The sequence below is a fragment of the Macaca nemestrina genome, chromosome 8, assembly GCF_043159975.1.
Source record: "Macaca nemestrina isolate mMacNem1 chromosome 8, mMacNem.hap1, whole genome shotgun sequence".
Lineage (NCBI taxonomy): Eukaryota > Metazoa > Chordata > Mammalia > Primates > Cercopithecidae > Macaca > Macaca nemestrina.
This window is the reverse complement of record NC_092132.1, coordinates 76,372,602-76,384,598: the sequence shown is the minus strand read 5'-3', so window position 1 is coordinate 76,384,598 and position 11,997 is coordinate 76,372,602. Positions and strand designations below refer to the sequence as shown.

The 11,997-nt window shown below is 37.3% G+C and overlaps 1 long non-coding RNA gene across 1 annotated transcript in view; it reads right to left on the bottom strand.

The window, feature by feature from the left end:
- Nucleotides 1-1,399: 1,399 nt before the first annotated feature.
- The window catches only part of LOC105483615 (uncharacterized), a 185,226-nt gene continuing 174,628 nt past the window's right edge, over nucleotides 1,400-11,997 (bottom strand). Inside the window, exon 5 of the long non-coding RNA XR_988435.2 lies at nucleotides 1,400-3,144. This is a non-coding gene — a long non-coding RNA (uncharacterized lncRNA). The remainder of the gene's footprint in view (nucleotides 3,145-11,997) is intronic.

Sequence of the window (11,997 nt, the reverse complement as noted above, 5' to 3'; positions counted from 1 at the left end):
CCAAATGTCTCCACACTTAACTATAAAGGATTCTTTGTTAGTATTTTTTATAGGAATTTGTATTGAAATGTTTGCCCTTTTTAAAATCACAGATTCTTCAATAGAAAAATTTGAGTTTACTCTGTGTTATCACATCACACCTGGCCCTTTATCGCAGGTGTAATTCATTTGTAGACACTATATCAACTTCTGGTATTTATAAAATATGGGACTGCAAAGTAATACTTCTTAAATTGCTTATTTTTATCATCTGATGACACTAATTTTTAATGACACTCTGGGATGTCTACTCTGGATCAAGATGTTTTTCTTGGATTAATTTAAGAAAAAATTGAGCATGAGGCCGTGTGTGGTGGCTCACGCCTGTAATCCCAGCACTTTGGAAGGTAGAGGCAGGCAGATCATCTGAGGCCAGGAGTTCGAAACCAGCCTGGCCAACATGGTGAGACCCTGACTCTATTAAAATGCAAAAATTAGCTGGGCGTGGTGCCGCATGCCTGTAGTCCCAGCTACTCAGGTGACTGAGGCAGGAGAATCACTTGAATCCAAGAGGCAGAGGTTGCAGCGAGCTGAGATTGTGCCACTGCACTCCAGCCTGGGCGACAGAGCAAGACTCCATCTGAAAAAAAAAGAAAAAAAAAAAAAAGAAAGAACTGGGCATGAGGATTCTTAGAAGGGTCTTAGAGACTAATAATCTTAGCCAGTTATTGAAGGTTTTTTAACAGCCTCTACGTAAAAGTCAGGTAGGTGGGACAAAGCACACAGTCTCTAAGAAGCCAATGTAGTTCTATCAGTTCTGAAGGAAGCCCATATAGTGTTATGCCAAATCAGGGAGTGAAGACTTTGAGACCCCGCTAGGAGTGCCCCGATGAGTCATGGTGATGGCTAGATAACCAAAAACTCAGACTTAGGGTGGTTTGCTCTATCTAGACTGCCCAGAAAACTATGGTTCCTCATCTCAAATCTCTCAACTGTCTTCCTCTTTTTTGCAGAATTCTACTTTCAGATGATTTTAAAAGCCATTTTAAATGTCATTTTCCTAAGAAACATGAATAAAAGGGATTTATCCATATTGTCAAAGTTTTAGTTAATTTATACTTGAAGTTTACTACCCACAGTTTCAGAAGATCTTATGTAGTGTTCTAATGAAATGGAATTAAATTAGAGAGCTCTATTTGAGATAAACAGGTGCAAAGAATACAAGTTTCCTTTGTAGCTTCTGATCCTACTTGATATATTTCACAATATCTGTCACATGTTGGCTTCTGTTTATATTTGTTGAATGAATAAAATGTTGATCACTTACCTAAATAAAGTAATGCACAGGTTATTCAAATGTGATAGTAGGCAAAACTTTGACTTTTTTTTAATTTTAAAATTTTAAGTTGATTTATTTTTTCAGCTTTATTAAGGTATAATTGAAAAATTTTTAAGTCTATATATTTACGACATACATGTTGCTTTGATACTTTTATACACTGTGAAATGATTAAATCAAACTAATTATAGTATCTATTACCTCACATACTAATCTTTCTGTGTAGAGAACATTTAAGATCTACTTGAAAATTGCTATGGGAACAGAACTTTATTTTCTAAATGCAATTAATTTTATGCTATATATAGGCAGCTGAAATTTTGAGCAATATATTTAAGACTTCATTGTTTCTGACATGTCACTGAGTCAGTGGCAAGAGTGACAATACCCATCCAGTCTTATGCGCTAATGAAAAGGAGAGAAATTTTAAAGTATTTTATTTTTTATCTAAGGATTGCTTCTTTCCAAAGGCAATATAGGTTAAGATATTGAGGAACTCTTGAACCTAATATATCATACTGATTTTTTCTCATTCAAAATGCCCAATAACAATAGTTTTAATTTTTACTGCTTATTATTTATTAAAGGATAGAGTTTATGTTATCAAAATTAAATCTGAACTCTGAGGACCAATCCCAGGCAAATGTGAATTAGCAGGCAGCATCCCACCTAATGGAAATGTCAGCTGAATGTGAATAATTTCAGGTTCCTATGAGTGCTACAAATGAGAAGCTATTTTAGGGACAACATTCAACTAAGGTGTTATCCCTATACTTCTGTTATGCTCTGAAAGAAGAAATGCATGGAACATAAATATCCAATTACAGAATCTACAGGGCAAATCTACTGAGCCCTGGGATTGCTAAAGTTGAATTCAGGCTACCGGCCTTAGGTAAATCAAAATTTAGCAGAGACTTAAAGTCTTTCTGGATGTGAAACAAATGACCCTAAAAGTTCACACATGAGCTGAATTAAGTAAAAGTTTGTTTGTTTTGTGTTTAGAAGCAGGAATCTGAGAAGAGAGGAAATTTCAGGTCAAATGGTGGCAACACTTGGGAGTTTTGAAACTCCAGGATATTGACAAATATACAATGCTTCTCTGAGAGCTCTATTTGGAGCTCAGGAAGTGTAGGTGACCATTGATGTGGTAATGATAACAAATGCGCAAAACAATCTGCTTTATGTTTTGAACTTGAGATGTTTGGTTAGGAAGAAATGCAAGCTAAATGTTGAACTCTAAATTTTACCCATTGGGTGTGATTGTTGAATGACATCTAAAGGTGTTTGAAGAATTATCATTATTTTTCTTGAGTGAAATACATTTTTGCAATGACTTTTAGTTTGGGGATAGACTAATACTATTTCCTAGTAGAAATGTTGGATACAAAATGCATTAAATTTATTTGCAAATGAAGTTAAACACAATCTGCAGTGTTGTATACTTATGTGCAGTGAGGCAGACGAGGATATACTTTAACAGGTGGTAAAACAGAGGTGCATTTGGTCTGAGGTTTTGAGAATTCCCGAAACTTATAGCTCTGAGTTCTCCACCTCTCTGCCATACTGAGAGTTGAGGTTGAGTTGGGGTTGAGTTGGGGTTGAGTATGGTGGACTGAGAGTCTTGACTGCCCACACTTGAACCACTTCAGTAATCTCTGCAGAACTCAAATGCTTCTACTGCTAGCGTTTGGAAGAGAAAGACAAAAACTACTTTTAATCCTGAAAATGGAGTCCTTGGCTTTCTTCTTGTTCCTCTTATCAACTCATTTAAAGCTAAGAAAAGTTGTCTTAAATATATTATGTGATGGAAGGTAAAGACGACACCCCTGAAAAATCGGAAGAAAGGAATAAATGCTGTGTAAGAAAGAAATCACCAATAGTCACCCAACTTAGAGAAAACAGTCTTACTTCAGCTTCAAAAGCTGTAATGGTACCCTGGAACTTAATGCATAGGCAATAGGAAAATGAAGAAAACCAAGTAGAAAGTGATGTTTTATGGGTTTGTTATCTTTAGTATATAATTCACTTTATATGATGAATATATAATTCATTTTACTTTTAGTAAATAATGTATACTATATAATTCGTGTACTTTTTAGTGTATGATTCATTTACTTTTATGTTTTTATAATTCAAATTTTGAAATGGCTGTCTTTAAGAGCCAGTTTGCAAAAATTCTGTAAGTTGAGCAACTCTCTTCAGCAATCTGGAGTAGACCATTTACACATATACCACCTTCAGCCCCGGTCCCCACCCAACCCCAAGTGCAGATAAGGAAGGACACAGAGCTGGAGAGACAGAGCTCCCAGATTTTTTTTTTTTTTTTTTTTTTTTTTGAGACGGAGTCTCCCTCTATCGCCCAGGCTGGAGTGCACTGACCGGATCTCAGCTCACTGCAAGCTCCGCCTCCCGGGTTCACGCCATTCTCCTGCCTCAGCCTCCCGAGTAGCTGGGACTACAGGCGCCTGCCACCTCGCACGGCTAGTTTTTTGTATTTTTTAGTAGAGACGGGGTTTCACCGTGTTAGCCAGGATGGTCTCAATCTCCTGACCTCGTGATCCATCCGTCTCGGCCTCCCAAAGTGCTGGGATTACAGGCTTGAGCCACCGCGCCCCGCCGAGCTCCCAGATTTTATGGAAAGAACCAATATGCTGTCTGGAGAAAAAGAAAATCTCCAAAGTGAGAAGTAAGGTGTTTAGCCATGTGAGCCTCAACTTTGAGATGGAACAAAACACCTTCTTTGCTTCTGATTATTATGACTTCTCTCAGAACCACAAGTGAGAGGCCATTCATGAACCACATTGAAGGAGTCATGTTTTATAAGGTTATGTGAATTGTGGAAACAATACCCATGGCTCTCTAAGTTGATTTGAATTCACTAGAACAAATTTTGAAATGGATAAAAAGGGCTTTTATTTGTGGTAGAAATTATATTTTAAAATGACAAGTCCCTGACTGCTACCAGATCCCACTCTTCAGCCTGAAAATGAGCTCCTATAAATAACTGAAATCTGAGAGAATAGAATCAATTTCAGAGTGTTTGTGTATCTGCCATACTTATCTTTGTATGTTTCCTTAAAATCTTTCAGTGTCTAGACATATTTATTTCAGTAAATTAGAATATGAGTTGACTTCTATTTGTGAAACATATGAAATGATGTGAATTGGATGAAAAATGTGTTATCAATTAAAATTTCATTCATGAAATTCTATACAACATGTTCATAACATAAATAGCTGCTTGTTTTAATTTTCTCAAGTTACCCTAAATTAAAATGAATCCCAGTAAAACTGAGGCTGTAAAATATTTTATCATGTATTTTATGCTGATAGTAAATGCAGCAAAATATGTGTAGAATAGCACACCAGGTTCGGACTCTAAATATTTCTTAAGCAGCATCTGTTACATAGACATTTATAAAGATTCTGTGTCAATATTGTATACAATCTAACTTAGGAGGAAGTTCTCTGATGTTGTCATTGTTGATTATTGTAATCCCAATTATCCTTCTCTGGCCTTGTTTATTTCTAGTTAATAGTGTTCCCTCTCATTTTTTTGTTTAGTTTACTTGCTGAATTTTTCATAATATCCCGTACATTCAGAGTTTAAAAAAATCAGCAAAAATGTCAGATTTCTTTTTTTAGTATTACATATAACTTGTTTTCTTTTTTGCAATAAACTTAAAATGTATTGACTTTTAGAAATAATTGTGGTTAATAATGGGTGATTCTTTGGCACAAGTTGATAGAAGTATAAAGACTCTTTGTCTGTACAGGAAGTGCTAGCTTTATGAGGCAGGTTATGTTTGCCTTTGAGCTAATATCCCACTTCAAGCTGAGAGTTCCCAGAAGTCATTCATTCACATCTAAAGGGGGAGACTACTTCTAAGATGAATACATCGTGAAGCTCCAAAAGAATCAGCTTTAATGGTGGCATGATAGGCTATGAGGCTGCTATTTTGATAATGGGGCCCTAGTGATAGCCACTTAATTGAACAACATTGATAGTTCCCTATTACAAATGAGGCCTCACTTGTCTGAGACCCAATTCTGTGACCACTGAGCTGAACTGGCTAGAATCCAGTGAGGAGTGAGGTGGGGGAAAGGTATAAGAGCACATTAACAGAGGTTAGCCTGTTTGTCCTTTTGCATAATCATGTTAAATTGCACTTTCCAGGTCATAAAATGAGTTATTTACTAATTATTTTTTTAGTTATCAATATACTTTTTAAATGATCTATGTTGCAGTGACTATGACTACAGCTGATTGCTATTATGCTCCCATGGCTGGCATCGAAATATAGCTCTGGATAGTGAGACCCTGTCTCTACTAAAGTGGAAAAAAAAAAGCCCTAGCCACTCAGGAGGCTGAGACAGGAGTACTGCTTGAGTCCTGGAGTTCAAGGCTTCAGTAAGCTACTATGGTCTGATGGCACTGCCTTCCAGCCTGGGTGACAGAGCAAGAGCTTGCCTCTTAAAAAAAAATGCAACTCTGGGAGGCTAACTGAAGAAAGCGATGGCTGATTTGTTGAATGTGTATGTGGTTCCCTTTTTCTAGACAATGACAGCAATACTCATGCACAAGAATGTAGTTTGTGATGACTGCTCTTACAATAAAGTATTTTGTGTGTGTATATAAAGTATTTCACATAGCACATAAACGTTTATTTGTTCTAGGCAATTATCTGAGGCTGTCAAGTTCAAATAATTGTGCAGATGTATCCCAAAATAGCATCTTCCCACAAAGACCAAATGGTGATGATGAAGGATCCTCTTAGTGTGTAACAGTTAACTATTCCTTATTCTCCCATGTAGCCAGGGAGGGTTTTTACAGACATTGATGCATAAATGAAAGACTGTTATCATGCCATGTGGTGCAAAGTTAATTGCTCTTCTGAAATAAGTGAAGCTGAGATGTTTGATCCAATCCTAGAGCAGAGGTTCTCAAAGTGTCATCCCTTAACCAGGGGCATCATAATTACCTAATAGCTTGTTAGGAATATAAATTCCCTGGGCCCCACTCCAGACCCACTAAATCAAAGGCTCTGGGGCCAAGACCCTGCCACCTGCATTTTATTAATAACAAGACTTACATAGTAAGATTTGAGAGCCACTGCTCTAGAGCACTCCTTGCTATCAGGAAAAGGATAGAAGTTAGTTAATTGGCAGCCAAAGTATGTTAGGTATGAAAATGATCAGAGAGCATTGACCTAAGACAGGCTTAGGTATTTCGCTTTTCAGGCCACCTTATCTTGGATAGCTCAGACCTGGTGTTCTTTCTCTTTCCCCATGGTTGTCTCCTACTTGAGAATTCACTCTGGCTTAAGCCTCATCCTGGCCTTGAGGAGTCCAAACCTTGATTTGATCCCCAGTTCCTGCCATCTTATCCAGCTCTGATACTGATTTACAGACATTCTGGCCTTATACCAGTTCTGCCCAAATCCCAGAGAGCAAAACTTTAGACTCAATCTCTCTGTAGTTTCTTCCTGCTCTATTGCCACAAATTCACCACTGTTTCTGAATACACTCTTTGCAAAGTTAAAGAGGCAACACCTGGCCGTAGGACGGAAGAAGAGAGAAACCTTTCTCACTCACCTCTCTACCCAGTGAGATGCTAATACATGTTTAACAACTGATTATTTTAAAAAGCCCTGATTTGTAGTAGTTGATTTCTGTAGTGTCAATACTCCCAACATAGCTGATTCAAGTTACCAATCGATGACACTGGTAGCTGCGATGGCACCGAACATAGCTAGAGTTGGGAAGAGATGTGAACAATTGGCTTTGCAAGCCTGTGGGAGCCGGCTCCAGGACAGCACAGCCTCCGTCCCCACCCTCTACTCAAATCCCTGGAAAAAGAAGGTGCCAGCAAATAAATATTTAGTAAATGAATAAAAATGGGGAGATCAGTGCAAACCTTTAACCACCACCGGAAAAGCAACTCAAGATGTATGGTATATGTGTCATTGGTGAGGAAACGTGGAATCTACATATGCAGGTAGCACATTTTGCTTCACATTCTTTTCTAGGTTTGAAGAATAAACAGTTGACATCAGATTGCATAAACATTTGTCACATAATAAAAAACAGCTATGCTCTTGTAAATAGGTATTCTAACTCATCCCAAAGTGATTCAGTGCATGTAATTTAATAGTTGTGTATCATTTCAAAGCAGACATGGTCTATATTTTAACTTGTATAAGTGTTTGAACTTGTAATTGAAGTGAGATAATTAAGTTGCTGAGGCTGGCATGTGTAGACATAACTTTTTCCCACTTTTTGGCTCTTCCTAAGGACATGCAATGTGATACGGAACTCACTATTTAATAGAGGCCTAGTCCATTTCATTTAAAATTATCAAATGCTTATGTGCAAAAAAGTCATATTTAAATTTTAAAAAATATTTATCAATAAAGACTGCCCCCTGAACTGCAAAGGAAATTGTATTTATTTGCCAAATGTTTTCAGAATAAATGCTTATTCTTTAACACAATTTTAAAACATGATTTGAGAAGAAAATTATACTTTTTTTTTCCCCCTCTAAGAGTAGGAGCTGATTTTTTATGACTTCAAAACATGTATTTTGATTAGGAAACTTTTTGTTAACTTCTCTGCAATTAGATAATAGAAATCACCACTGTTCCTCATTCCCCTGCTCGGTGCTTCCACTTTTTAAACGCTACCCGTAGGTGTTCATGTTCACTGGTATTTTCTTTCAACAATTCCTGTAAGTTACCCTTTCTTTGTGGACAAGTAAGAGTTTGCAAAACTTTACACCCTTATTCTTCAATTAAATACCGACATGGAAGGGTGGTGTCGAGCATGCTAATCAGCAGGACCTCCCTGTGGGAATCTGTGCTAGAAGACTGGTTCACATTGAAGGCAGACAGTGCTGTTGACACTGGCTGTCAAAAAGGTTTCACGTCTTTGAAAGGAAATCTTAATCTTCTTTATTCATGTGTGAACAGGTCCAGGCCCCCATCCCGGGACTCATATGCATTGGCTGTTTAAACTACAGGTTGCTAGGCTTTGGGCTAGAGTCTGTTTGCCTGTGTCTAGTTCCCCCAAATGGATGAGGACTGAAAATTAAAATCCGTCTGACACAGACCACGGCTTTTCTGTCTCTGTTTGAAGAGACATGGCAACCTAGGGCGAAATGAAAAGGAATTTTATTGAGCGCAAAACCACTCGATGTTTAAATGTTGGAGGCAGGAACTGAATGGTGATTTGGGGTAACTCGTAGATTGTTTATAGACAGTGGGATGGCTGTCAATCAAGGCACAAAGGCAAAATTTGTGTCAGAAAAAAAAAGTGCTTTTCTAGTAGCTGAACTCTTGTTTCCTGTTAACAGTCTCAACCCCAGAAATAAAAAGCTTTTTTTTTCTTGAAGTTTCCAAGCACACAAATTTCAGAATAACAGAGATGCCTTACTGATCTGGGTGGCACAGTTTAAGGCTAAGTTATGCCCAAAAGACCTCCTATGGAGTTTCTCTGTTGCATTTGAAATTTCTTTGTCTTGGTTATAACTCGTTTCTGCATTTTTCACAAATAGAAACAGAAGAAGCAAAGATGTAATCACCGATTGGAAATCATCAAAGATATTTGGGACAAAATATACTGTACCACTTTAATAACCTAATTCAAAAAGATCTTAGGCATACATTTGATTTTATTTTTAGAACCCATTTCTTCCTAGAAATTAGGCATTTTCTTGAGTGCTCTTTTACAGCATTAAATAAACATTTTCATCGTTAACATCGGTAGTGTTAACAAAATATACATCTTTTGAAAAATTAGCAATGCAAATTAGAATTTTCAAAATAAATTTTTACCTTATGCTCCTAGAGAAATTTTAAGGCATGCAAGTAATATATATTACATTAACCTGGTGGGTAGTTAAATGTGTTTCTTCACTTAATGTAAAAAAAATCTAGATTTGAGATTTTATTCAATAATAATAGATTCCAATGGAATCTTGAATTCTCTCCGTATTTCTTAGACTTCTATGTATTGATAGCAAGCTTTTCCTACATATATAAAGATAATAAGGCTGGCTTGTCAGTACAGAAAGGCACGGCTGTTGGTGCTGTTTTAAGGTGATGGTAGATTTGCTCTGTTGGGTAGATGCTTCAAACCAGCTCTGTTTTCAATTGACACCATGCATTTGCCAAAGGACTGTTCATGGGTTTCATCCTTGGCAAGAGGAGCACAACAAGAGGAAAGAACATTAGCAAAAATCTTCTCTTGTTATTTTTGGTTTTAAGGAGTACTCATTAATCATACTTGTTATTTCCTACCAACTCTGACCAGTTTGAGAAACAGTCAAAGGATGAGGTTGGAATAAAAAGTTAGGCAAAGCCAGATTGGAGAACAGTTTATTTCCCAGAAAGCTGAATCAAGTTTATGACTACTTCCCTTGACAGAAGTTTCTTCTCTAGTACTTCCCTGAGTAGATCAAAGTGTTGGTGAAATTTCTTGCTGAGTAGGTTTGCCAGATGGGTAAAATAGGAGGTCTCTGATAACTGGAGAAATTTCATAGAAAGAGGCCTGTCATGGGGCAGGAGTGAGGGGGCAGAGGAGATATATCAAATATCCTAGAGGTACTTCAGTTGGCTTGAGCAACCATCAGAATCACTGGAAAATTGAATGGATATTTAATCCATCCCATCCTTTTTATCCAATTTGGTCATTTTCACCCGAATGACAGGGGAAGAACTGGAATCATATGGCTGGGAGTCTTCTCCTAGCCCCCACATGGAGAGGACTAACATCCAGATTCCCTGACTCCTGTCTGTTTTCTTCCCACAGGCAAAGTCTTTCTCCTTAATCAAACTTCAGTCAGCTCCTCTGAGCCTTCTTCTCAACTAGGCCTGGACCGTGGGCTTCAGTGTCAATCCTATTGGGCCTGTTGGGCCTACATCACTCAGTTTTAGCAAGAATCCTGCTAAGTCAGTTTAGAGTATCTCCTACCCTTGATATCTGCTACCCCCTCAATATCAAATTCTTCATTTCTCACCATCCCCCAATGATATCTGATCACTCTGACCTTCCTTTAGCAAAAATTCTGTTAACTAAGTTTAGCAAGAATTCCCTCTGCCCTTGATGTCACCTCTTAATAATTTTATTATCCGCTGAACATCCTCCCCTCACAACCTATTCTTTGGTTATAAATCTCCAGTGGTCCTTGTTATCTTTGTAATATTGAGCTGAGTTTTTACTAAGGTCTATTTTCCTCTATTGCAGTTGTTCCTGAATAAAATCTATTTTTACCATTTTAACTACTGACCAGCTCTAGTTTTCTGTAACACCAGTACCTCAAGCATCTCTATCAGCTATCCAGTGGGAAGAGATAAGAACATTCCTCATTTATCTATGAAGTAGATAATTACTGGCTTCACTCCCCTGAGGAGGTCTGTAAGAATCTGGAAGTGAAGAAGTGAAGACAGGTTTCTATGCAAAGTCTCAATGTTGATTAAAAAAAAAAAAAAACTGCAAGATGGGGACTACAGATATTGTTAGAACCAGAACTGTAAAGAATTGCAAAACCTTGCAATTTTCCATAGCCCCTTCAAACCTCAAGAGTAAAGGAAATTTAATGGCCCAGGGATATATATTTCCTCAGGAACTTGGAACAGCAGAGTTGCCATGTCTTCATGTTGGCATTTTGGATTATTAGTTTTGGCTAATTTAAGGTTATTAAATCCCCTTGAGCTTCAAGGAGGGCAAAAAAAAAAAATCATGAATGTAAACGATGTTAATACAGTAATAATAATGTGGATTCCCTGGGGATTAGGAGGAAATATTTCAAATTCCAGAAACAAAAAGTTTCTTGAAACAGATTCTTCTTTATGGTGTGTGTGGTGGGGGGAGCGTTGTAACAAAACTGTCTGCTGCCATTCAATTTTCTTGTTCCAATGCTATTACTACATCCTTCAGGAGTTTCCTCTGCTACCACTCATTCATTGCTCCCTAAAAACCATAATTTACTATGTTATTACAAAAGACTGGGAGAGGTTTGCATCCTTGGACAGGAAAACCACTCTTGTCTCATTACATTTGCTGTCTCTAGACCCACACATATCATCTTTCCCCATTCTTAAGAAAATGGAAAGTGTTTGAGTGAGGTAAAGACCCTGATTTCCTGGGTTTCTCTAGATTTTTTTTTCTGGTTATAAATCAACCTTAAAAAATTAATCCAGCATTTGAAATTATCTATGACATTACTATTGATTCCATCCCATTTTATAAAGGTTACTTTTTCTCCAGCCTAGACATCCTAAAGACCTTCTGAGTAGCTACAATGGGGACAGAAATGAAAATCAAAATAAACTATCCTAAACTACAAATGTTAGAAAAGAAAAATTATATTAGTTTTTTCATGCTTCAAATCAAAGGCAAGTTATTTTTCTTAAAAACAAAACTGAATATGAACTTATGTATATTTCAAATTTATAGACTGTAATAGATACTTTTTGAACGAAAATGACAATATCACTGAATATACATCTATGGAAAATGACCCTGACCCCTCCCCACACATTTCCCCACATCCCCATCCCCAGCCAGAATCCTCTAAACAACAGGAAAGAGGACCAGAGCACAAGCATCTTGTCTTTGGTCAACCATCACATTTATTCCCTTAGTTGGTTAAATTTTTAGAGTTTTTTGACCCTCGGTAT